Here is a 27,166-nt window from a genome sequence, read left to right as displayed (position 1 = left end):
GGTAGGTTTTGATACCAAAGTTTGGCACCTTCTGCTCTATCATTTTCCAAATGTATATAATTCGGTATCGCTCAAATCTTCTTTCTATTGAGTACATCCTCAAGGTTTTGAGTCTTTGCCAATAGTCCAGGTCCCTCGTTTCGGAGAAGTATGAGGTAAAATTTATTTGGAGCGATTCTATCTTAGATAGTTGGCCCTATGTATATATATATATTATATATATATATATATATATATATATAGATATATATATGCATGTATATATACATATAGATGTAGGTACGTACATATATGTATGTATGTATATATCTTATTTATCAAATTGTTATTATATGACTGAGCGCCTCGCGTCGTTTCGTTTCTTATCCCCCAAGTAAGTTTGTATATATATATATATATATATATATATATATATATTGATAAAACGGTAAGATAACAAAAGAAAGAAAGAGACCTCAATATTATGTAAATAGAGGAAATTTATCTATACAATATGTTACATTACTCGGTAGTCAAGATAAAACTCTGAGTTTCAGATGCCGAAGTGGAAATCCACAACACCATCTCTTCGGTTATCTGGCTATTTGGCTTTTTTCAAATAGCCAGATAACCGAAGAGATGGTGTTGTGGATTTCCACTTCGGCATCTGGAACTCAGAGTTTTATCTTGACTACCGAGTAATGTAACATATTGTATAGATATATATATATATATACAGACAACCTCCGAACGCGATTTACATTCACATACCTCCCTCCTTCTCTCATGCAAATATATACAGTATATACAAATGTGTAACAAACGAGCGGAAATTACGCACAAGGCAAATAGCTGGAATGGTACTTAATGATTTACAGGCTGACAGAGTTTCCCCTCACCCCATGTGATTTAAATTTTCGTGAGCTTGAAATCCCGTGGGTATATATTCACGAAATTTTTAGTGACACGAGGAATACATTCACTCACACAATCACACGCACACACATATATATATATTTAATTATAAATATATAAATATAATTAAGGGCGCTGGAAGTACGACGCTAATACGCTAGAAGTAGATGTCAAACATCTACAAACTTCTCTAAGTTTGTTCTACTTTTTTGCACAAGGCTGAATGAAAAGAAATGGACACGAATATGTCTTGCAAACAACTTGCACATACAAGTGCTACCAGTCAGAAACTCCGCATACCGGAAGCCAGCAAGTGTATGGGGTCATCAGGAGAGAATGTGCGCCGTTTCGGGGCCTACCTCTCGACGGCATCAATGCGCACCAGCCCCCCTTACTGATATGATGCCCCGCTTGCTAGATCAGCTGGTTATCAAATAAAGCTCAATATCCTTCTAGCCATCGCTCATCATCTCTTTTTAACCAATTCCAGTGGCTAGCCTTTTCCACTGTAGATTGGATATCGGTCATGGTGGTATTGACTTTACGATGAGTTAGGCCTAGCGATAACAACAGTCGTCTCACACTGTGTCCAACGAACCCTCTACATCCAATTTCTTTATTAACCACAAGGGCCTAAACATAGAGGGGGCAATACAGCCTGATTGGGGTCAGACACACAATGATTATATGACTTTTAAAATTTTATAAAATATAATGAAATCGAATGAAATCGAATGAGATACAACAAGGACGAAATACAAATATGAGATGAAGCAGAGAGATGGCTTACGCTATGACCTCACGAGCCCCATTCTCCTACTGAAACTTTTGTATGCAGACTTATGACATGTTCACGAGGAATCTTTCATCCCCAGCACCCTCGCAACATGCAACCATCTATCTTTGAACATTTTCTTTGACAGGCATCTTCTCTCCTGCCTCACCTTCCTTTTAAGGTGGAAGATAAAAAATCTCACCAACCCGAGATCGGAGATGAGGTTGCCTGTCGCCAAACCTTTCATTCGCGACTTCCATACCACCTCTTTCGCTATTGCTACTACTGCAAGAAAATATTGCTTACCTACTTTCGTGAGGAAATCCGGCGGGTAAATTTTTACGATTGACTCAGACGACAGCTCTTCCCGAACCTGACAGTAGATGTTCTGTCTAAGCCCACACTTCAGACACTCCCGGGCGCTTAACAAAAGCGTGCAGGACGGTTTCCCTATCCCGCCCGCATCTTGGACAGTCGGTAGTGGTAGTTCGACCGTGTTGTGCGAGCTTATCCCGAACGGGTAAGGCTCCTCGGTAACATTGCCAGGCCAGAGATTTTTGGAAATTATCCAAACACCCCGGCCCGAACGTCCTTCGGAACAGACTGTCTAACTGGCTATCTCTGAGACCTAAGGTCTCCTCTAGGGTATCGTCGTTCCCAGCCTCTACCAACCTGCTATAGAAAAATGTGGTGGTACCAACACCGCTAGCATTACCCGAGCGATGGAACTGTGGGAGTGCTTTACGGCACTCCGTAAACCATGTACCCAACCTCGATCTACGAAGGAACCAGCTTTCTTGTCCACTAAAGCTAGTGAACCTGGGAAACATCCGTTTCGCGAGCGGAGACAACACCAGTTCACCATTCAGGAGTAGCCAGAGATGCCTCAAACTCAGCGCATGTTTGCGCATCAACAGCCAAGGTCTCCCAAGTCCTCCATTCAACGGCTTCTGGCAGCAAATAGAACGCCTCACAAGAGGAGTGGTGCCCTTCCACAAAAAGCAGAAGATCTGCCTCTCCAACTTGCTCAACCACGACCCGGGACAGGGCACGACGGTTAGGCGGTAAATGATGACCGATGCGATAAACATATTGACCAACCCCCGCCTTCCCTTTCAAGGATAGCCACCGCCAAGAGCAGGTCTTGACTATGCAGGTCACCTTGCTCGATACCTCTGCCCAGTTCTTTTCTACCTGGAGGTCAGGTCCAAACCAAACTCCTAGCAGCTTAACCAGGCCCTCCGTCCAACGTCCCGCGACGCTATCCGAAGGCATCGACTTGCCCCTCCAGGTGCCGAGTTGCAAGCCGACTGACTTTTCCCGGTTAATCTTTCCTCCTGCCACCTTAATGGTTTCACCTACCCTCTGTAGGTGTTCCATCTTGGTTACGATAATGGTGATGTCATCCGCATATGCTGAAACCGACTCTCCAACAGCCGGCTCCCTCGGGATGCCACTCAACTTTCGCAGTAACGGCTCTAGGGCCATCACATACAAAAGCGGCGAGAGTGGACATCCTTGGCGAACCGAGCGCTTAATAGAGAACGGCCTAGAAAGAAAGCCGTTCACCCGAATGATCGAATCGATGTTATCGTATAATTGGATTATCCACCTAAGGAAGCCAAGACCCAGCCCGAACTGTGCCAGCACGGTCACCAGGTACCGATGGTCAACCCTATCGAATGCTTCTGATTGGTCTAAATGGACCAAAGCCCCACCTTTGCCAGAATCACTACCAAAACCTTCTAAGGTATAGCGTATAAGAGCAGCACTACCAGTCAACACGGCTTCCTCTAATTTCTTAACTTGTTCTAGTTCCCTCTTACGCTCTATAGTCACTAAACCTATTCTATATCTAACAGACTCAAATTTAATGGCTCTTTTGAGGGCATACCACCATTTATTATTAATGATGGTACCTGTTAAAGCCCTCTGTATCAGTAACTTAATCCGGCTCCTGTACTCTTCGTTCGCCAAATGGGACTTATTGAGTTTCCAGTAACTGGATCCTCTACTCTGTAACTTATCTAGGTTCAGCTTACAAGTGACCAATTTATGATCACTGTAGCTGACCAAGTGGAACTGTGGACACTTAGCTATAGATCTATCTGTTTTTCTAATTAGAATCCTATCTATATAGGACTTAAAAAACCCGTCACCTCTTAACCATGTCCACATTGGGGTGTTCGGGAATTCAAGTATGTATGGGTATACTAACTGAAAGCGACTTAGTAGATCTATACAGACATTCGATACCCTATTTAGGTTCGAGCCAACATTATCCACGTGCGCATCGTGAATAACGTTAAAGTCCCCTAACAAAAATAATGGGTACGCCGTACCAAGAAACTTCTCTAGGTCTCGGAAATACTCAGACTGACCATTTTGGTGGGGGGATCATAAATTGCCATCAGTCTGATTTTCTTACCGCAACTGAAAGTCAGGTCTAAGACGACCAGCCTACATTCTGGGTCCGAAAAAATTAACTTCTTCTCTGAAACCCGGTTTCTTTTTAGTAGGACCAATACCCCACCCCCACCCGCCGGTGGACCTCGAGAAACAAATTTCTCGTATCCGTCCAGGAGTGGGAGCAGTCCTCTTGATCACTTTAACCGGGTTTCAGTAGCAACAATGACATCCAAATTATGTGACCTGACGTCGTTTAAGAAGCGACCTTGCTTCCATCCCGCCGTCAGGCCACGCACATTTAAACATCCAACGTGAACTGCCATAAGTCTTACCTCAATTTCCTGTTTCTTCGCTAAGAGGCAGTGTGGGGTCTGCCTCCTTTTATTTTTCTGAGTCTCGTGGAGTCGTTCTAAGTAAACCTTCGTACAGATTGTCTGAAATATCCCACCTCATCGGGCCAACATCGCTCCAATAGTCATTTGCTAGAACGTTGTAAGACGTTCTGTCTACGTGGTATACTTCGAACCCGTCTTTAACGTTTTTGCATTCAGTTCTTTATAGTTTTTTGTTACTTTGTATTCGGCTCATTAACCTCGAGTTTGAGGTTCGAACCGCCATATACAGAACTTCTTTTTCTTTTGTTTCTTTTGTTTTTGATTGTTTAGCTTTTTCATGCCTTCTTTGGGTTGGCATTTTTGCCAATGATTTAATATTTCTTTTAATCTTCCTTTTGCTACCAGCTATCTCCCATTCCGTCTCTTCTTTATTTTCGCTCTCATTTTCTTCTTCTGTGCTTTCTTCTGTTTTTCCATTCTCTTTAGTTTCGTCTTCCGAGACTTCTTCAATGTTGTTCTCATCTTTTTCTTTTTCTTCACCACTCTTGCATTCGGACATAACATGACCCTTCTTTCCACATTTAAAACATCTGGGTTTTCTACCCTCCACCATGACTACTAACTTCGTATCCATTGTATCTGTGACCCCTGGAATTTTTTCTGGGGTAATAGGGTCTGCTTAGATCAGCATCTTTATTGTCTCGTCAAGCCAGACTTTGTATTCTGTTACTTCCGCCGAAAGAAGTGTGGTTTCTTCCTCTAGGTCATACAGTACTGCCGCTACTAGCCATTCGGCGTTCACCTCCGGTGGTACACAGCTTATCTTTATTCAGGATGTTCTCCTCCCCGTATAAATCGGCAACAGTACCACCTCATCCGTTCGCATCAGCTCCACAGAACACTTTTGCGCCTGTTCCACTGTTGACACCCTCACTTCAACAGTTGCGTATCTTTTTCCTCTGGCCAAATATTTGATGTTATTCCAAATTGGCCTTAAACATTTTTCTACACTCTTGTCATAGTTAATTTTTTTCTTTTCAACATTATACGTTTTGAAAATTATAGTCATTTCGAGTGCATCTTTAATGATGCTATGAGGAGGGACCACCTTTATTTCGGTCCCTTCTTCTGTTAATAGCTTTCGGTGTGCCTTGAAATTGGTTGTATCAATTTTCCTTGAGTTTCCTCCGGCGGCAGCCGCAAAGCTCCTTATTGGTTCTTCCAATATCCTTTTGCTCACTACAGAATCCTTACTGGTACTTGGCACTGAAGATACACTCTCCCTATGCGCGGCAGTACATTCCATTGTGTAAAAACACAAATAAATACAGTAAAACGTTCCCCCGCACGTTTTACAGATTGTGCTTCAAAACAAGCAACAAACATTTCTTTTTTTTCAAATTATAACAAAATTTAACTGTAACAGACACAAAATTTTAACTTTGTATGACCAAAAGAAAACACACAAATCCTTCTACATCCAATTTCTTTATTAGCCACAAGGGCCCAAACATAGAGGGGGATAATACAGACACAATCCTTCTACACTGGATAATGTTCCGCTTTCAAGCCTGCGTCTTCACATTTCTCGAGGAGGTTTACATAACGGTTAAATTTTCGAGCCCGAGCGGCGTCTATATTATCTTCATGAGGAACCGTTAACTCAACTAGGCGTTAGACTTTATCACTACTTAAAATTTTTATCTTTAAACGTTATTGTTAAACGGTTTTGGGATCTTTGTCTCTCTGTATTGAGATAGACAAGGAAGAAGCGGTCTGCCCCTCCCTAATATGTTTGAAGGTCTCAGCGTGTCGGATTTGTCGTCCTCTGAAGAGGAGCAAGAAAAGGCTGTTAAAAAGATGGACAAAGAATTAGGAATTACATACGCACGAGTGACAAGGTCGGAGGAGAAGGAAATAGACTTAGCCAAGTTGCCAAGCTATCAGGCTTTCGTAAAAAAGGTCGGTGGTGAAGTGGAGTTGGCACCGTCACAAAAGAGAAGAGAATGGCACGGACGAAGGGCCATCACGTACCGAGTTTATGCTAACGAAAAAAGAAAAATAGAAGTAGTCGGAATGGAGGTAATCGAAGAAGCGCTGAAAAGGACTGAAGAAGAAATTATATTCCTGGCAAGAGGTGTAAGTTTCGGTACCATGGTGGTCCAGTTTGAGAACGAAAGTGTAGCGAGAAGAATAGCGGCGAGGACTGTGAAAACGGAAAAGGTGTTCCTTCTGCCCTCGTATCTGGGTAGAAGGACAACCCGGATCAGGGTGGAGGGAATACCTCCCAATATCGATGGCGAGTGGATCGTGGCAGCCATCATTGGTGGATGCGAGGAGGAAGTAGACATTCTCCACGCCACGGTGAAGGATGAAGGAGGCTGGAAGGGTGCAGTTCTCGAAATGAACGTGCAAGCGGAAGCCGAAATATTGGATCAACTGGCAGAGAGTGTCAAAATGGGAAATATTATTATGAGAGTGTGGGTGGAGGGCAGAGCGCCGCGCTGCTACAAGTGTGACGTGAAAGGTCACATAAGAGCTAACTGCCCTCCCCCATCAAAGTAAATAAGTTTGGAACCTCAAAGAGAGGTATTAACCGAAGAGGAACAGAATATAACGGAGCAGAATACAACAGGAGGAAGTACCAAAAGAATGGGAAGACGGCAGAAGGAGGAAAAGGAGAAGGGGAAAAGTGAATCGTGCTGAACCCCAATCCACCCCAACACCACCCGCACCCTCTGAGGCCAACCCTTCCCCTGCAGACAGTGAACCCACCCGCTCCCCACCAACAAGAAAACAAAAAAAGAAGCAAACACACAAGATAACTCTAAAAATCATAGGACCAATATTCTTGGTATTTGGGACCATGAAGAAGTACGGGAAATAATAAAAGACAGGGGGAAAGTAAAATGGAATGACTGTGAGTACAGGCTGGGGGTAATGTATGCGGTAATTCCGGAAGACCTTGTAAAGGAACTTGGGGAAGAATGTGCAAGGAGAAGTTATAAACTGGTTAGATATAAAATTGAAGAGGAAAGATTGTCTGAAATGGAAAGGGAATTCAATTGTAAACTGGAGGACTATATGCATTTCATTCCGGGTTAAGGAGGAAGAACGGGTAAGTGATGCTAGCAGATGGGGCCGCGACAAGTGATATAACGATGAAAGTATGGGTGGAGGGCAGAGCCCCTCGTTGTTACAAATGTGGCCTGAAGGGCCACATAAAAGCAAATTGTAATACGACAGTGGAACAGATAACCAAGGAAACAACAGTGGAAACGGTAGCACCCCAGAAGGAACAGAAGAAAAGGAGAGTCAAGTGAACGAAGACGGAAAAGAGTGGGAAACTCCAAGAAAAAGAAACAGCGGAAAAGAAAAAAGGCAAGTAACTGTGAATCCCAACCCACCCCAACACCACCCTCACCGACTGTGTCCCACCCCGTCCCTACAGACACCAATTCCACCCACTCCCCACCAACAAGAAAACAGAAAACATACAAACAAACGATAAGACAAAGTCACCACCCTGAAGAATATCTTATACGTATTATTTGACAACAAACATTTATATGAAAGATTGAAAATATGGGGAAAGCTAGAAATGCCAGATGGCTGGCATCAGAAAATGGTTTTAGTAGTGTCAAAAAGTCAGGTTGAGGAACTTGAAAAGGAACTTGAGGATGATTATACTTTATTAAGAAGAACATTGGAACCGGAAAGATGAATAAACTAGAAGAAATATATGAGGTTAAATTTGTAGACTTTGTGATTTTCGAGGTAAAATAGGAAAAAAAATGGACAAGTAAGCGATGTTGACTGATGGGGCAGTTAATTCATCTTTCATTTTCACCCTTTCTCTCATTTTATCATACGACAATTTGTTTTGATGTTTTTTGTCCCCAATGTGTTGTAGTGTCCCCTCTATGTAAGACATTTTATGGTTAATAAAAAATCATCGACTATATTTACAACTGTCCTTCTTTCACACCACATCAAAATATATGGGGTTTTTTCGTAATTGGGATGGGAAAGAATCCCTGGCACCCAGGTAAATCTGCTGTCACCTCCCAATAGCCGTTCCACTTTTCATCTCTCACAGGAGATTTCTTGATCTTCTTCTTGAAACGGATCCGCTGACCTGGTCGCACGAAGGTAAGGAAATCTCTAGATGGTACTTTTAACGGTTTTTTCTGAGATGAATTTGGTTCTTTATAGCATTGAAGACAACCTGAAGAACCAAGTTGTGTCTCTATGTATACCTGTTCAATGCTAATGAACAGTTGGAAAGAATATGTTTCAGTGTACTGACCCTTCCACATTTGCAGATGTCATTCTCTGAGACGTTCTATCTTACTAGATTCGTAGGTGATGGCAAAACATCATAAGATGAACGAATCAGGAAACTCAGCCGAGATGTCGTCCACTTCCATAACTCATCGCAACTTATTTTCCTCTCAACAACATGTTCTTCCCTTCTCGTCATCTGACCTTGATGAAAACATCGGATCAAATGAAGCTCTCTTCTCTCTGCTTCTCTCGTTTTGACGCTGTTGCTAACAACAGATCTGCGCTCACTACGCATCATGCTTGCAAACGGTCTGAACTGATCTGCGCCAAAACCAAGTCCTTTCCGATGGTTCTGCGTTGCTCCCACCATATCTCTGTGTATAAGAGAAGACAAGACGTCGTCAGTTTCTGCTTCTGCTTTCCACTCCCTGGTGGGTTACGCCTGATTTCCATATCCGTCGATTCTCTCAGCATCATGACCGTCCGTATCTTCCCCAGCTTATATATTTAGACTATTGATGCTATTGGTAGCTGCAACGAACCTCTTTTCCGATAAAGAGCTGAACTGTTCAACATACGAGGTAGGCCTAGCCACTTTCTAATGAACACATTACATTTTTGTTCTATGATTTCAACTCGTGACAATGCTACCTCGTATATTAAAAGTGGCCACGCAAGTCGCGGGTACAAGCCGAACTGCAAGCACCAAATTTTATAGTTACCTGGTAACTTCGAATTATCAATCGCTGATAACCCAACCTCGGCCTGTTTCATAATTTCAATCCCACCACTTCTGTCTGACAATGTTCCAGCGTATACTCGCCCCAAGCTCTTGACGGGCTCTTCCTTGACTGTTGGAATTCTATATCTTAAGATTTTGTTTTGTAATAAAAGTTACTTTACACTCTTCAGTAGAAGTATACCGACAATATGTAAGTGAAATATATATGTACATACCGATAAATATTTGCATACAGATACCAATATATACATACATTTTTCACGCATATATTATATCTAATCTCCCATCTCACCCATGCGGCTACTGCTAGAATAGTCCAGGAGCAAATATAATGACCAGAGAACTCGAAATTATATATGCATATGGATTGAGGATATAATCATTAAAATGATTATAACAGTGGCCAGTGTATAACAACTAATATTTAAGCATATAATTATATAATCATATATATATATATATATATATATATATATATATATATAAACGGCAGTTTTGACTGTGCATTTTCTGTGTGTCTGTTTTCTCGTACCCTCACTCTGACCACGGCTTTCAACCGATTCTGATGAAACTTGACACACACATAGCCCAATGTCATAATTCAAAACTAACGCAGCGAAAATTTTGAAAAGTTCCCCCAGTTCTGAAAAAAAATCGATAAATTCGACATGGGGTCGAGAATCAGAAACCCAAACCACAGACCGTCTAGGGGACGCAACTCCACCTTTTTTAACTCAAAAAAAATTTACCATAATTTTTTTTCCATTTTTTTGCTATTTTTTGGCTATAACTCTCTAAAAATGCTTTATAGTTATTTCCCTTACAAACCTGAGCAACGCCGGGCGATACTGCTAGTATATATATATATATATTATATATATATATATATATATAAAGATAAAAATAAGATGGTAATTAACTTTCGAACGCCGTTATAACAGTAGAAACATTGGGGAAATTACCCTTACGAAGCGAGAAAATTTGTCAACAAACAGCTATGGGACTCGAACCTAGATCTCTTTAAGACTCCGGCCAAGTGTTTTACGATAAGCTAAATTGGCCGCCGACAAATTAACCCGTTTTTTAATACGTTTTTAAAGCTAAACGTGTAACCAGACACATATAGATATAAACAGGATCTAGTCTTTTTTATTCACAAAATGAGCCCACTTTAACTTTGCTCAGATTGCAGTGAATTTTGGTGTATCGATGCAACTCTGAATTTTGATTACGACCAACCAATTGCTTTATCTCGTAAATTAAAGAATCTGATGTTCTGGGGGATTAAATTTGAGAGATTTGGGTAATTTTAATCAATCAACAGGTAGCGTGGCATTAGCAGCTTGTTACCATAACAACCGAACGCTATGCTGTGGTTCACTTCACTGTTGTCTGTGCCGCACGTTGTTCTATGTTGATTTTTGGCACTTGATTCTTCACACCACGAGAATCTTTTCACCCTCGCGTTTTGTTTTAATTTTTCGGTGTGTTAGTATATTACATATTTTGCTGTGCTTTTATGTGTTAGTATTTTTCTGTGCTTTTTCTGTGTTAGTACTTTTACATATTGTTAATTTCATATATTTTTCATTTATATTCAGGGATTCATTGATTCAGAAAGCTGGATTTATGATTTCATCAGGTTAATTCTATTCATAAAAATTTAAATTAGGAGTTTTTGTAAAGTTTTAACTTCACGTTTCAAGAGCTTAACTGAAATTTAGCCCGCGTAACAGGAACTGAAAGGAATATCGTGGAACAGAGAAACTGTGGCCGATACAGATAATTTGACAATATTTTTGAATTCTGCAGGCAAAACATATATACGATACAGGTATTCTTTACCTTGGGACAACCTCGCTGTTGACCAGTGTTATTCTAATCGTAGTTTACAAATCGAAGCATAAAAACGTTACTCAACTTTGGAATTTTGAAGACACACACACACATAGACACACACATAAATGCATAAATGTACTTATAAACTTATATATGAATACATGCATCTAGATGAACCTACATACTAATGATGCACACAAATGCATGACAGGTAAACATAATACTGAAATACGTATAAAACGAACACATGCAGACAAATATATTAATAGAACAAATTAAAAAAAATAATAAAAACATACAATGAATGAGGAGACAAAAGAAACAGTAAGATGATATATGTTGATTTTATTAGGTATTTCTGTTTATTTAGACGCTAGCCTATAAATTTCACAAGATACAACCTTAAAGTTGACACTGCTCCGCTAAACGCAGAAAATTTATGTCCCGCAATTGGCTAAAGATACAGAGTCGTTCCGATTTTTAAACGGCTGTAACTTTTGCCTTCAATCTTTTTCTCCACAACATCATACCTGCATAGCAATGAGGATGGAAGACTACATTACTATAGCCAATATTCAGATTTTTTACTTTCTTTTAAAACATGCATATTTTGAAAATGAAAAAAAAATAGATCCTATAAACAAACTAAAGTTAGTTTTTTTATAAGCGCCGAAATATGTATATCAAAATATAAATAAGATAATTAATTTTTGAATGCAGAGACGCCGTTAGAACAGCAGAAATATTGGATGAATTACCCTTACAAAGCGGGGAAATTTGTTAACTAGCAGTTATGGGACTCGAAAATTTCGGCACTTATTAAAACAACTAATGTTAATTTGTTCATATTGATACACACGCGTTTGCACAATTAGCTTTAAAAGCGTCTAAAAAGGGGATTAATTCGTTGACGGGCAGTTTCGCTTAATGGTAGAGCACTTGGGCGGAATCCTCAAGGGATATGGGTTCGAGTCTCAGCTTTTTGTAGACAATTTTTTTCCGCTGCCTAAGGATAATTTACCAAATGTTTCTGCTGTTCTAATAACTTGTAAGAAAAAACAAATGCTAGTTTGTTGATGCATATATATATATATATACATGCGTAGCGTATGCTTTTATGTATATCAGTGCATTTGTATATGCGTGCTTATGGGCGTACATGTCTCTGTGTGCCTCTCTCTCTTTCACGCTATGCATACACACACATACACACACATATATATATATATATATATACATATATATATGCATATATATATATATATATGTACCTATGTATGCATGTAGGAGGTGCAAACGTGTACGAGTGTCTGTGTGTATGCATGCATGAGTGTGTGTGTGTACGTATATTCTTATGTATATGTTCATAGAATTTATCTAAGAGATGGTAAAATATATGCTTGTTTAAAGTATATAGCATTGGCTATACTTTATTTCGACTTACAGCTGAAACTAATACATTTGTAAAAGAAAAGAAAAACAGATAGAAAATAAATATTATTACAAGAAATGTCCCACAATCTCTCAGGAAAACACGAAAAGAAGAAATGTAGCATATCGCTAAATTGTATTATCGAATATAAATGATTCAATTACTTGCCTTAGCACTGAATCATAAAAAATGTGTAGATATATTTTTTACACCGACTGTATGGATTCGACCATCGTATTAATCAAGTGCATTTGATGGAAACATATGGAAATTTCTTTTCACTATTGCTGTGTCAACGTTAACTTATTTTCCGAGCTGTTACTCCTGTGCATGATTCAAGAAGGTTTACACAAGATCTTTCTTAGTACCCTGAACTATAGTCTATATTTCTTATTTCGCAGTTCCAGGGAGAATTTGAGGCACTTTGAGGCACTTTTCTTGAATATTTTTCTTTACAAATACATGTACATGTAAAAGTAAGATGCTTATTGGTCTGATGGGTCTATGTTTTTCTATATTATACTCAATATTACGTTCTAAATGCTATTGTTAAACATATTAGCTAATGAAACCTAGACTGAGGCATTACGACATTAAATTCTCAAGCTGTCGTTCTGGTAAAAAGAACATGCCTAAATTGCTATAAGATTATCTCAATGATTTTAAGGCGGAAGGCAGCGAGCAGGCAGAAACGTTAGCCCGCCGGGCGAAATGCTTAGCAGTATTTCGTCAGTCGCTACGTTCTGAGTTCAAATTTGGCCGTGGTCGACTGCCCCCTACCACAAAATTTCGGGCCCTGTGCCAAGAATAGAAAAGAATGATTTCAAGGTAGCAAAATGCTTAGCTGTATTTCATCCCTCTCTGCGTTCTAAGTTCAAATTCCGCTGAGGTCAACTTTGCCTTCATCTTTGGGGTCGATAAAATAAGTACCAGTTGAGTACTAGGGTCAATGTAATCGACTTAAACCTTTCCAGAACTTTCTGGCATTGTACCAAAATCTTAATCAATATTATCTCAATCAGACTATTACAATTATTCTTACGGTTTAGAGATCAGATTCCCTCTGTATCATTTTAGAATAGTTTCTTTGATTCCTTTCATATGCTCTGAACTTTTATTCTTGTGTATAATCACTTAACTGCTTTCAAAAGTTTAATTACTAAATGTGATTTTGTTGTTTGAAACTGGAATATTGGTAGCTCATTCCTCACTATTATTAGACGGTCAACCGTGAACGGATTTGGCTTGGCCGTTTCCGACATAGCAGAATGCTTTCTGATTAATAGTGAGTTGACTATGAATTTTCTGTAGTGACAAGTGAATAGGAACGGTTATGCTCTTCCGTCGTTATTCCCTGAATCTATCTATTAATGTGTCCCGTAGAGATAAATTTCTGTTGAGCTCTCTGGAGAAGTGCTCAATGCCAATACTTTAAACTTGTTGAGTCTTGAAGAATTGCAGTACCCGGAAAGTTTAGAGTCCTTCAGAGAGTAATGATGTGGATGACATTAACATTCCGTTTAAAATTTTTGTAGGTCAACTCATACAGGAAAGATATGAGCATTGAGGAGATAAAAAAGAACCGATGTTCAGGGTAGAAAAGACTCGACATACTAGTTAGTGTGAGACTGGGAGGTTTGGACGCAATAAAGTACTAGTAAGATGCACGGGTTGATGTGCCTCAGTAGTGGGGATACCCGATCTGCTAGCTCAGAGGAACACTAGCTTTGATTTTGCGAACTAATATATGTGTGAGTGCGAGAGAACGCGCGCACATGTGTCCATGTGTCTATTGGATGTGTACATACATACACACATACAGATATGCATATCTGCGTAATTTTATCTATCATATTATTTCTATATTATTCTTTGGCCCAACTAACTTTTTAAAAATCTTGTTAGTTTAAGCGTATCCTATGTATGTATCCTTATATGTATGAATGTATCTATGCATGTATGTATATATGTATGTATATATATGTGCGTGTGTGTGTATGTGTATGTGTGCGTGTGTGTGTAGCCAATATGTTCCATTAGTAAATATTAAAATTAATTGGCAAGTATGTAAATATGTGTATCTTCGTGTATAATTGACAAATGAAATAAAATTATTCCGTCAATGTCACTCTATCAATTGTGCATGTATGTATTTGATAAATAATATAAACTGTAAATTCTTGCAGAAAAATAATTTCGGATGACTAAGCTATTGAATTAAGACATGTTGAGAAGAATTATTGAGTCCCGACCGCCTTTCCAGCGATCCAGAAATTTTAATTCTTACCCAATCGTCAAATCTATTCCAATGACAATTAGGAAGTTTGAAAAATATTCACTTAGAAACTTTAAATAAAAACTACGAATCAAACATGACAAAAGCTTTTAGTTTAAATTAATTTGATTTAACAGGTTGAGATTGAAAAAAAGTAAACTAGAAGCGATAGAAATAAAAATGATGGTAACAACGACAAAACATAGACGATAATATGTGATTGATTGTTATTCGTTCGCTTCCAAGCTATAAAAGATAATTGTATGTTGAACAACCAGCGGGGATTTCAGTTCTATCCCAAAACAATTCTCGTTAATCTTAATTAAATAGCTTTATATGAATTTTAATGTGAGATATGTCCCGAAACAAAGAAGAAAACAAAACGCCGAATAGCGTTTGACATCAGTGACGTAAGCTTTACATACTTCCAGCCTCAACAGACGTTTTACATTTTGTATATTGGGATTTAGAGAGAAATATTGCAAAATGTATATACAGAAATAAACAAAATGAAATGATATACATAGAATTAATATAAAGATCTAAGAGAACGTGACAAATTAAGATTCTCTTCTTTGATTTGACGGAATATCAGATATTTCAAATACTTTTAGATTACAAGATCATATATTGCAGCAATCCTATTCTAAGGAACTTGTGGTAGTCTATGCTGGTAAAAGTTATAACTCCTGCTGGAACCTACAGGTACATTGTAGTAATGGAAAGGAGATATTGTAACGTTCATGATTTTCACAGAGCCATAAATAATATAATATTTTGAAATATGTTTTAAGATAAATGTTTTGAAATATGTATCAAACGCTTTCTATGATCCAAGCTTTTGATTTACAATATTTATCGATGAATAGATACATATTTTCTACTTTTTTATTTGGCTAAACTCCTTATATATTTAGAAGAGAAAATACAACGTGCATATTTTAATTTCTTCTCTAACAGCAGTAGCTCTGATTCCAAGTTGTCTTGGAATAATAGTCATACTTTGTACGGATAATATAGAGGGACCAAATAAATAGAAGGCAAACCTTTTACAAAACCTGTTTGTCTATTGAAACGAAATCAGTTTACTCTGCACTCGGAAAATATTTGGTACGTTTCCAAACTATACTACACAGGTTAGTTAACTGAGAATCTGCTTCACTATTATGGTTGAAAACTCATCGCGCATGTGCGCGTGTGTGTAACATGTATTAATTTCAATTTTCCAAGTGATGAATCTTTCTTAGCGGTGTATTTGTTGGTAATCATTGAACATCATTACCAAAGTGAATAGCTCTTTCTCATATATGAATACACTTTTAATCATTAGATTAATTTATTATAATTTGAATAATTCTATTTGATACTTTAGTTGTTGATCATAATTATTCTGATCCTAGTTTATTTGGCAAGTAAATTGATAATTCAATTATTGGAATGATATGTATGCTTGGTTCTTCAATTATATTTTATTATCTTTTGTTACAAGTTAACGTAAACTTTATAATTCCTCTAACCTTTCTGAAGTCTAGCTTTTTACGACTGCTTAGATACAAGTATATTATATACGTCATTTCAAGTTTGCATCATAGGAAAAAAAATTGCTAAAGTTCACCTTTACAGATAAAAGAATACAATTTTTCTTGTTGCCAGGATATAATTTGTATTTTGCAAAGGTTGCATCGAAACTACTATCGATTTAACATTGCAAAATGTAAATTCAATTTACTCCAAATATTTCCTCCAACTTAATTGATTTACCCTCACAATACATGGTATCTATGCTCTTTGAATTTCAATTAACGTCCTCCTATTTTTTTTAATTTAAAGATATTTGAAAACAATTTTATTTCTTTACATCATTTGTTCAATGTTATTCCCAAACAGCGATGTAGCAGGAAAATTGAATTGGAACCACTATATGTAACAAAGACTATGTTGCCAAGAACATATTTTCAATAAAGATACATTTTTCGCAATTAATGTTATATTCTAACGATGTAGTTTCTGCCTGAAGCGTTGTATATTTATTCTACGAAAGAAATTAAGTATAATCGGTTCTTTATAAAATATTTCTTTGTATAGTACTCTTTTGTCTGTAAAGGTGAAATCTTTCCGGGTTCATCCATCATGATACACTATGAAGCCCAATGCAAATGAAATTAATTAACCATTATATTTTTCTGAGAAATAATGTTAGCTATTGTTTTAGTATAAGTAGATTACAGAAAATGGTATATTGTGAACTTCATACATTTCTCAAGGGCACAATAGTAAACTAATATGAAACGTCTTCAATAAAAGTTTATACCAAATCATGATCTCGACTCCCTGGAAGATTACAATGTGAATTTCACTTATTGCTTCAGAAAATATTGAACATTTAGCACAACAACTATGAGTAGATATTTAAACATCCTCATGTAAAGGAACTAAATGAGACATAAATTGTATCCGAAGTAAAGACTTAATTCAGAGAGTCTTTATGTAAAATTGTGCAAATTTTACAAGCATTACAAAGCACTAGCTAAAAGGATCTAAAGAAGATCAAGGTAACAAATCTGTGGAGAGGATTAGTTAATTAAATGTACTCCAGTATTTTTTTAGTAATATATTTTATCAACTTCAGAAAAAAGCAAATGACACGTTTGATATTGGCGGAATTAGAACACAGGATGTACAAAGCTTCAGCAAATACTGGAGATCAAATTGTCACATGTTTTAACGGTTCTGCAAATTTACCAAATGACAATATGATAGACTACTTAGAAACCGACTTACAGGATATAACTGCTTATAATTCAGTTTAAAATGACCTGATTAATTATATAAAAAAATTATTCATTTTAGCAATATAATACTCTAATGTTTACATACAGTATTCCATTCTAACACAATCTACTAAGGTATTAGAAAAAAAAACATATGTATTGAAATAAACATATCCTCTTTCTTTTAATTAATAAATCAGAACGTCCCATATTCTGTGAAGTAATGAAATTGTTAAAAGAGGAAATATATGTCATGATAGAGAAAGTCATATACATATGCAACTACACAAAAGCACTCATTGACGAAGGTATGACTGTCTAGTTAAGAAGATTGTTGAACAAGTACGTGGTTCCAGATACAATATCATTGTGTAGTAGCTTGAGTAATTATCTTCTACTATAGCCATAGTTTGGCCAATACCTTGTGAATGAATAAAAATTCTTGCAGATCAACATCTTGTAATTACTTCTCATTTTTAATGTTAATGTAAAAGACGATCATTATATTTATTCGCTCAAGTAAAACACGGCAACTGAGAAAGGGACGTGGCGCCAACGAAACTCAACGCTAATTATTATTCATGACATTTCCTTGGCCACATCAATTCGAATTATTTTGTCATAAAGAAGAAAATAAATTTTCTGATTATTTCTTTGTGATGTCTATGGGAATTCAATAATATGAAAAAAAGAATTATGACATAAAATGGGCAAAGTGTCTTTTATTGAAAACCTCATTGACAAAGAAATTTTAAATCAGAAGCTTTTCTGAGATTCGACAATAAAAAAATCTGGATGAAATAAGTGCATTCAACAATAGAAGTTCTTCACCTTTTGACAGCACGATTTCAATTAACGCATTATTTATTCTGTCACTACACGTTCCATATCTCCCTATTTAACTCTTTGACTGGAGAATAAAAGAAAAATACTTAAGGTACAACATAGAAAAATAAACTAAAACAAAAAATGATTAACAGACTGGTATTATGTGTGTAGTGACTACCCACTTGACAAATAATGGAGAAGTAGTACAGAGAAATGAGATTGTTCGACATTTATCATTGGTTGCCAAGATTATTAGCTGTATGACTATAGTGAATTGGATTTAAGCGTTGTATATTAGCTTTATATGATAATCAGTTTTATTTTTCTTTAAATTAGAACTGCCTTTCACTCATGACCATTATCGTTCGATTGCAGCCATAGAGGGTCAGAATTTTCTTCCCTCCAATGCAGTAGTTATAATCAATTCTTGGCGTAAGTTGGGTGATTAGCTGTAACCTGTGCTTAAATCCTTAGGCAATATCGAAACATAGAGTCCAAAATCCAGAGATAAAGAGAGAGAGAGAGAGAGAGAGAGAGAGGGAGAGAGAGAGAGAGACAGATAGACAGACAGACAGACAGACAGGCAGGTAGACAGACAGAGTGAAAGTTATTGCATGGCAGTACGCGCGACAATCCGAACATTCTGAACGATCCGAACAATCCACTACCCCAAGATGGTACTTCATTTATTGACTTCGATACGATAAAACGAAGAAAAGCAAAGTTAGCCAGTCAGTTATACCACAAAGCAAGTAAGCAAATCCTGCAAGATATTTCTTCCAGAACGTAGCAAATTCGTTCACTTTTTATTAATTAAATGATAAAAGAAAACTGATTGAATATTGCATGACTGTTGCTACGAATATTGAATAGCTGTTTGTTATTTTAATACGACTGGGTAACATTCTTTTTAGGACAAGCCGCAATTCGATGAAACTAGTGAAAGTTTGCATCGACAAAAATTCTTCAATTAAAAAGTTCGTTTGCCGGACCTGACCTTTCATTTGAAAAAGAAGAAATAAAGAAAATAGATTCATTCGTTTGGTCCAGAAACAATAATTTTTTTGCACTCTAGGCAGCAGGACCGAAACTTTGGGGGCGGGGGCCAGTCGATTAGATCGTCCCCAGTAAGCAACTGGTACTTAGTTTATCGACTCCGAAAGGATGAAAGGTAAAGTCAACCTTAGCGGAATTAAATTAAAAATATTAATAACAAAACTTGTTCTTTCCTTACTGTAGGTATATTTCAAATTACATTTATAATATTTCCTGATTAAACATGGTGCTATTAGATGGACAAAACAGGCAAAACAAACAATTAAATCCATGAAAGGAAACACTTTCAAATACTATAATTTAGATGAACAGAAAATAATTTATTTGAACGATCATAATAGAAAAGTATTTTCCCTTTATTAATAAATTAGATTATTTACAAACACACCATACATCACCGAACATATTACACACGCGTATAAAATATGCTCATAGAGTTAGGCTTAGAAAAATTAAATACATGCATTAACTTACTTATATATATGTACAAATGTAGATATACTCTTATACATATATACAACCATATACACATACACAAATATACATACACACGGTCGCACATATACGCAAACAAACAACCCACCACACACACACACACACACACACACATATATATATATATATATATATATATATATATATATAGTATATATAAATCACAGTATGTGTGTGTATAATGACTAACGCATACATTTCCACAATTCTCAACTTATTTTCTCCAAACTTTACACACACATCACTTATGCCTCAAGGATGGTCATTTTGTAATCTTTTTATACAAGTGAAAGGATTTTGTCTATTTTGACTGTCCACTTGAGCGGTGACCCTGTCAGGAAACAGGATTTAGAAGCTGTCATTTTGCTTTCATATAAATAAATGTTTATGTTAATTTAAAAGATTTATCCTAAAATCTTATTCGGTTGTTATTTTTAGCACAACACGTGTTATGTCTCCGGTAATTTTCTTTCATGTAAATAAATATGTATGTTAATTTAAAAGATTTATCCAAATTCGTTGTATGTACATAGTTTTTGTATGTAGGGGCATCCATACGTTTTTAATCCATATGTTCTTATAGTGAATAGAGCCGTATAGAGGCAGTAGCGTTGGCATTAGAGAATATTTTTTTAGCGACTATCACTTTTTTATATATTATTTATCATTTCTTATTTATTTATATGTTGTAATTCTGTATTATCGCTTTCTATATCTTTTATATATGTGTTGGTTTGTATAGTTTGAGTTTTCGTTTGAGGATATTTTAAAAGTGAAAGGACTTAGTCTATTCATTTCGACTGTTTTCCATACCTTTTTAATCTATATGGTTATATATTTGCATTACAGAATACTTCTTAGTTGTTTTCAATTTGTTTCATTTATTATTCATTTATATGCTGTAATTGTGAATCATTACTTTCTATAATTTTTATTTGTGTATTGCGTATTGTTTGAGTTTTGGTTAGAGGATATTATAAAAGTGAAAGGATTTTGTCTATTTATTTATTTCGACTGTCCACCTGCGATAGTGATTAAAAAATTGACTAGCAACACTGTATGCGATGAATATCCAACACAACTATCTTAATCTCCGGCAAGCTTATCTTTACCCATATTAAGTTACTTGAAAGGTGATGTTCCATTTCCTCTCTTGTATTTGTTAAAACCTTTGTTTACCTACAAATACGTTGTTTCACTTTAACGTTGCTTATTTATCCATCCATTATGATATATTGATTGTTGTCCATTGTTTCAAATACGGTTTAGCATTGCCGTTCTAGCGTTTTTAAACAATCACATATGATTCGTCCCAAAGAATCAAAATTTAAATAAGTGTTTTGCTTCTACTATACGTACCTTTCAGAAAGATATACGTACCTTTCAGAAACCTCCATGCCATTTGCTGTTAGTTTATGCGCAGGCTATGTGTGAAAACAGAATAAGGGGACATTTGTTAGCTTATAATAAAATCGATAATCACTTGGTATACTAAAACCTATTTTCCTTTTCCAGTTAATACAAGCATGCTACATAGAAAGAGAGCATACATTGGAGAAAGTCTTCTGCAGCGGTAAGGCAGTAGTGTTATCAGGCTAAAGAAACTGAGGATATAGGCCTTGTAGACTGTTGAAAAATGCTACCACTGCTAGAGCTGCAACAATTTTCCAGAGCAGCGTGAAACCTATCGAGTTCGTGCTGCTGAAACAAGGGCCGCAGACACCCCACAAATGCCCACTCTCGGGCACGCAACGCTGCATCCACTTCTGCCACGTGGGCTGAAAAAACCTCAGAAGAGAGTGCTATCCGTCGGGCACGCAATGCTGTATCCACTTCTGCTGCGAGGTTGGCAGATGACGCTAACCATCGGATGATGAGTCTAATGTTCACCGGAACATCAAAGGCCCTCAACTATGATCCTACCGAGGATTACGCAACTTATCGAGAGACTTTACGGGAGAATATGTCTGTAATATGTCCATTTTGCAAGGCCCTGAAGTGAGTTCGAGAATCTTGTCGCCTATTTAAAAATAGTGTTAATCTCAGTGAGTTTCACTACGTTCTATATCTATCATGAAGGATTGAAAATCATCAACAACACAAGAGGTAGATGTTGAAACTTCCCATCTGCAAGTTTATTTTATTCAACAGCAAAGGGAGCTATTTTTCGGAGTGAATTATGATTGGTACATTCAAAAATGGCAATGCAATACCTACTTGAAGAAGTAGAGTTAAAGGTTCGCTTGCTTGACCTGCAAAATATTCCTCAGCCTTTGCTGTCTTTACTTCTTGGTCAACATCCTGATTCACAGCAATTTATACAGAACATTCGCGCTTATAACTCTGCCTTTCACATGACAAGCTACCTCCTACATAGCTACCTCCTTCACCAATGCATCAACCTGTTTGTTCATGTCAAATCTTTAGAAGCTGTTTTGATACACCGACATGGGACGGCGCGGGATGGCGTGGGAGATCCACAAGAGTTTACATCCTCGTGGTGTGGACTACAAGGCAATCATTCTCCAATTTTCATTGTGCCTTAGCGGCGGACATGATGATTTTCAATCCTTCATGATAGTTCATTAATGATTGTCGTTATATGTAGAGGGACAACTCTAAGTAAACTCTCTGCTCACAATAAAGCTCAGGCTAGTTATTTGGAGTACGTATATACGTGTATCCTGCTCACTTTTACCGACATCACAACTTTACACTTATCTGTCTGCCTTTCAACGCGACATCTTTTCTCGGCGAACTGCTAAGGATTCAAAGTAGTATTCGTGAACTGAATTCCAACTATTCACGTCTTCATTTTTCATTACCTGAAGTCAATTTCAGACTGGTCGTACACTGTAAGCACGTAGCAAATACATTCCTTTAACTCTACATCTTCAAGTAGGTATTACATTGCCATTTTTGAATGTACCAATCATACTTCACTCCGAAAAATAGCTCCCTTTGCTGTTGAATAAAATAAACTTGCAGAGGGGACGTTTCAACGTCTACCTCTTGTGTGGCTGATTCTGATAAGAAAATTCTCTTTTGTAATCATTATACCCTGCCGTAGCTCTACTTTGCCTCACTTTACAAACTTATATATTCTATGGTTATTAAAGTGCAACTACCTCCACAATAACCAGCCTTCAATTTGGTTTTCTGGTCCTAGGTTAATCGGAAACATAGATTGCCGTGCTATGCGTAATCCTTCTCGGTAGTTCAATTATTAGGCGAAAAAGTATCACCAAAGCAACTTAAGCCCTCTAAGTACGTTTGCTAGTATATATATATATAGTTTACATTTAAAAACATAAGAGATGGCCATAACAGGACATCTGACTCGCTAGAAAGAGTAGTTAAACTATAAACCACTATTAGGAGTAATTTCGAAAGGGAATGAAAAATAAAAACATTTACCCATTATTTCCTGTACCATGCATGGTTTCAAGCAATACCCTGAAATGCATTAAGAATATATATATAACACTATAGGAGTGTTTATAGTTCTTCGTTACTCGTGTTTCAGTAAAAAATATATCGCTGAACAGCGTAAGGTTTGTCTTACGCAATTTTTACATCATCACATTATGAGAGGCAATATTGGAACGGAACGTTTCATGGCTTGCTCGTATATGATATTGATAACTAAACATGAATAACTCGAATAACTTTCATGTAACAAGACCTCTGCAATGATAGAAAGTCATCAGTTTTAGTATATGGACATTTTATTCACACAAGGAATTTAACCGTAGACATGTTAATAGTAGGACATAGCGTAAATGTATATGGGGAAACTGATATACGATATGTATAGACATAGAACGTAGAGAAACTCACTGAGACTAACACTATTTTTAAATGAATTCAGGCACATGTAAGGTTACCTCAGGAAAAAAAGGAGTACTTTTATATTGATGCTAGCCCACGTTTTGTCAAACAAAGGGTAACTAACAATTTAAATTCTTTAAATATAGACACAAAATAAAAATCACTAGCCTCAGTAAGCTAATTTGGTCACTTAAAGATAGTAACAAAATATGTTCAATTGGCTGGGATATTAGCAGTGAAGTTATTATTATTAAACCTTATAGAATAGGTGAACGAATAGTTATATTAGTTGATAAGAGATGCAACTTTTGCGTAGAAGAAATGTATCAAATTTTCACTTCAAAATTTACTCTAATAAACACAAAACGGAAACGAGCACTGGGGTGTCTTCACACAAGAAGATATATATTTAAACAATTCAAATGAACACATCACACTATGTATAATAATTATTATTATAATTATTGAGCCAAGATCCCCGCTTACCTAATAAATCAAACCTAATAATATATCTCTACATTAATAATGTACTCTACGCAACACGTGGAACAATACACTATTAATAAGAAATCTACATAACCATAACCTATTTTTAAGACCATGTTTTGCTTCACTTACAACGATAGTAGAGGGGAACCTTATGTCAACATTCCTACCAGTGTTAATAGTAACACCACTACCTCCTGCTGAACACCAATAAGCAAAAACTTGATTAAATCGGTTTATATATTCATTCGGTGTACTTCAAACGGTCTAGAGTTAAGGACCCTAACCCTAACCCAAACCGTCCATGATGCAAGGTTGCATATCCAACAATGTGCAGCCGCTGCAGTTGAAGCATGTGTAGGTTCGGACAGTATGCTGTAAATAACTGTTAAATAAAATTTATCAATGTGAAAATCTCCATTCTCCTTATCCATAGAAATGTTATTAATTACACTAAGAAATATAGGCAGTCTTAAACAAAACACATGGAATTACCCAAGAGAGTAATCAGAAGGGGAGCAATCAGAAAGGATCTGTCTTTCATCGACTGGTCTTTTACTCTCAATTCCACCCAAATTGAGACCGCATGGCAGCACTTTGAGAACATTGTCACCTATACATGTTCTAAACACGCTTCTACAAAATCCACTAAGACAAACAGAAACCGGCTCCCTAAAAAGAAAAAAACCCTCATCAGGCGCATCAAAAGACTCAATAAAAAAATCAACCAATTAAAATATTCCCACATGCAACATCCACATTCAACAACAATGAAAAGACTGGAGTTGGAAAAACTTCATCTGCAGACCGACATAAAAACCTCCATTGAAAATCAAAGAGCTGCGGAGGAACAGTGGGTAATCAAAAACATCAAACAGAACCCAAAAGTGTTCTATTCGTATGCAAGTAAGCATAGAACCACTGTCTCACCCATTGGGCCATTGATTAATGATAACGCCATTCCCAAACACGATGCTAAAGAAATGGCAGAAATACTGCAGAAACAATGCTGCTTTGTCTTTAGTGTTCCCACTGATATTTACGTAAGAGAAGCGAACGAAGTTGATGCCCAACATAAAATCTCAGACATAGCCTTCACTGCCTCTGACATCATTGCAGTAATAAATGAGGTCAAATACTACTCTGCTGTAGGCCCTGATAGATTCCCCGCTAGTCTCCTGAAGGAATGTAGACACTAACTTGCAGTCCCTCTGACCAACCTCTGGAGAAATTCATTAGACTCAGGTTATATACTGAAACAGCTTCTATCACAGTCTGTCATCCCAGTTTTCAAACAGGGAATCAGATCCCTTGCAGTCAACTATCGCCCAATCTCACTCACCTCCCACATCATTAAAGTGTTTGAAAGAGTGTTAAGATCAAGGATAGCTGACTTCCTGGAGACCCACAAACTCCTAAATGCAAATCAGCATGGCTTTCGCTGTGGCAGGGACTGTCTAACACAGCTCTTACACCACATTGAAGATATACTTAAAGCCTTGGGAACAGGTTCGAACTCTGATGTCATATATCTTGACTTCAGTAAAGCATTCGACAGGGTTGACCATAATATCCTACTCTCAAAATTGGCAAATGTTGGAATCCGTGGAAAACTTCTTCTACACTGGATTAAGTATTTCCTGGCGAATAGAACACAACATGTTGTAGTTGATGGAGTCCACTCAAGCCCAGCAAAAGTCACCAGCGGTGTCCCCCAGGGGGCTGTCTTGGGCCCGCTACTCTTCATAATTTATATAAACGACCTTTCCAGTGTCGTACATTACTGCAATGTGGAAATATTTGCTGATGACACTAAGTACCAGCAAATCATCAATGAAGAAGCAGACCAAACTCAACTCCAGTCTGATCTATATGCTGTGAGTCAATGGGCAGAGAGGAACAAAATGTAACTGAACGAGGGAAAATGTAACTGAACGAGCTGATGCATTTTAGAAGAAAGTCCACACTAAAACAGCCATACTCTCTTCCTTCAGGGGAACCGCTCACAGCCTCTAACAATATCAGAGACCTGGGCGTAATTGTTGATGACAATCTCAGTTGGAGTGCCCACATCAACAATAAAGTCGATATAGCTCGTAGGATGAGTTCCTGGATCTTAAGAACCTTCCGGTCCAGAGAACAAGGTGTCATCATACCACTTTTCTCCTCCTTTGTACGGCCACACCTCGAATACTGCTGCCCACTGTGGTCTCTCCATACAAGACAAAACATCTCGAAGATTGAATCACCCCAGAGGGCACTCACTACACGAATTGAAGGCATGGCTACTCTCAATTATTGAGACCGCCTTAAAGCCTTGAAACTCTAACCTCTCCAGCGCCGCCGTGAGCGGTACATCATTTGCACGATGTGGAGAATATACCGCCAACTTTGCCCAAACGACCTGAACATTAGCTTCAAGGTTCCTCCAAGACTGGGACCACGGGCCATACGTCCCCTGCCCAATTCAAGATCACAGCATACATGTACACGGCAACATAATTTCTTTTCCTCAACAAGCCCTGCCCTATTTAACATTGTCCCGTAAGAGATGAAAGAGGAAAAGAATCCCATCAACTTTAAACGGAGTGTGGATAGATTACTTCAAGGAATACCAGATAAGCCACCCATAATTGGATACAACTCACCCAACAAAAACTCACTACTTGAATGGACCACAAACAAAACTTGACTTAAACAGGATTTAGATA

Source organism: Octopus sinensis, linkage group LG12 (genome assembly GCF_006345805.1).
Source record: "Octopus sinensis linkage group LG12, ASM634580v1, whole genome shotgun sequence".
Classification (NCBI taxonomy): domain Eukaryota; kingdom Metazoa; phylum Mollusca; class Cephalopoda; order Octopoda; family Octopodidae; genus Octopus; species Octopus sinensis.
The sequence above is the reverse complement of the archived record's forward strand: the minus strand, read 5'-3'. Positions refer to the sequence as shown.